Below are 1,801 nucleotides of genomic sequence, written 5' to 3' on the forward strand. Positions count from 1 at the left end.
CTGGTATTTAATTTATCGACCCCGAAAGGATGAAAGGCAAAGTCGACCTCGGCGGAATTTGAACTCAGGACGTAGCGGCAGACGATATACTGCTAAGCATTTCGCCCAGCGTGTTAACGTTTCTTATTTCTTTACTGCCAACAAGGGGTTACACACAGAGGGGACAAACAAGGACAGACAAACCAACTTTTTTAGACTAATTCTTCATGCTGATTTCAAAATTCCCCTCCATTTGTATGCAGCACGTATCAGTTTTTTTTCAGTATATACATGCAAATATTTACATAATTGTATATATGAAATCATTAACATAATTAATAAGGACATATCATTTTTAGAAAGTAAATGAGTTTATTGAGTTAAAAAAATCATCACTACCATTCTACAAAGAGTGAAAACAAAAAATGGGTCAGACAAAACAAAGTTAGAACAACAGAGTTAGAAACATTGTGATTTGGATTTCCTGATCTGGTTAATCAAGGTAAAGTGTCCAGCAGTTATCAGCCAGTATACTGTCATTCCAGAAGCCTTGGTACCGTTTCTGCATAGCACTAATGTCCTGGAGAAATCTTTTACCATGTTCATCAGACACTGCTCCAAGGTTATCTGCAAAGAAATCGAGATGGGGAGTCCAAGAAGTGAACTCTCAGTGACATGCAACAACCTTTTGCTGAGTCACATTCCAGAAGGTTCTTGATGCCATCCTTGTAGTCCATTGCTTTCTTGTTGCCCAAGAAATTCTCACAGATCCAATTGAGAGCATTCCAGGCAGGCAGTTCCGGTTCATCCAGTGAAGTTGACATCTTTGAGTATTTCTGTTTCGTCAGTCCAAGCATTATGTGCAAAGGACGCAATAGGACATTACATGGAGGTGTAATGTCCTATTGCCTGAAACAGTTTGTAAAGACACTAGGGAGGAGAAATGCCAGAGGGTTTGAGTATATTGTAGAAAAGTTTCCCAAAACCACACAGGGCCTTTTTTAAGTCACCCTTCTGGAGCCACCGCCATGATGCTCCCTGGTATTTTGATTTGTTGGTTCCACGGTGGAACTGACCATGTAATACCGTACGGATTATTATTATTATTATTATTATTATTATTATTATTATTATTATTATTATTATTATTACCATTACTATTTATATAGTCGATTCAACCATTGGGCACAATCTACCAAAGAAATAAATTTGCTGCCACTGTCAAAGCATAGGATCGAAACATGAAATATGGGATTTTTGTCAAGAGATAGTTTGTCGATAAACAAAATAAAAGTAAAAAAAAAAAAGAAAAAATATCGATGTGTTATTGATTTTAATGTATTTGATGTTCGATTTTTAAGTTTTGCAAACAAACGGCATGGAATTGTGAATTTGAATGTTTGATGTAAAAATATTTCATGATAAATATATCAACGCTTCTTGTGGTGGTTTTGCAGCATGTCGGAACAATGATTGCCGCAAACTCAATTGCTTCTTTTGTCTCCTTTCTTCTTTCCACACAGACGTGTGTGTGTGTGTATGTATGTGTATGTGTGCGTATGTGTGTGTATGTGTGTGTGTGTGTGTGTGCTTGCGCGTGTATGCGTTTGTCTTAGTGCACGTGTGTATATATGTGTGTGTTTGCGCAAGTGTTGTGCGTGCGTATATATGTGTTTGTGTTTGTGTACGTGTGTGTGTGTGTGTGTGCAGTCTATCAAGTGACATTCGCTGAAAAGAAAAAACAACAACCATTGAAATTCTGAGCTCTGCCAAAAACTACTGTGTATAAAACGAAATGAAACGATGACCAACAAATAGAAAT

The 1,801-nt window shown here is 37.2% G+C and overlaps 1 protein-coding gene across 2 annotated transcripts in view; it reads left to right on the plus strand.

The window, feature by feature from the left end:
• Nucleotides 1-1,251, plus strand: part of LOC106872982 (general transcription factor II-I repeat domain-containing protein 2-like) — a 114,092-nt gene extending 112,841 nt beyond the window's left edge. For both annotated transcript variants that reach the window (XR_001409823.2, XR_001409822.2), the window contains one exon: nt 1,149-1,251. The gene's annotated coding sequence lies outside the window, so the exon portion shown is untranslated. The remainder of the gene's footprint in view (nt 1-1,148) is intronic.
• Nucleotides 1,252-1,801: the final 550 nt, after the last annotated feature.

The sequence above is a fragment of the Octopus bimaculoides genome, chromosome 22, assembly GCF_001194135.2.
Source record: "Octopus bimaculoides isolate UCB-OBI-ISO-001 chromosome 22, ASM119413v2, whole genome shotgun sequence".
NCBI classification, from domain to species: domain Eukaryota; kingdom Metazoa; phylum Mollusca; class Cephalopoda; order Octopoda; family Octopodidae; genus Octopus; species Octopus bimaculoides.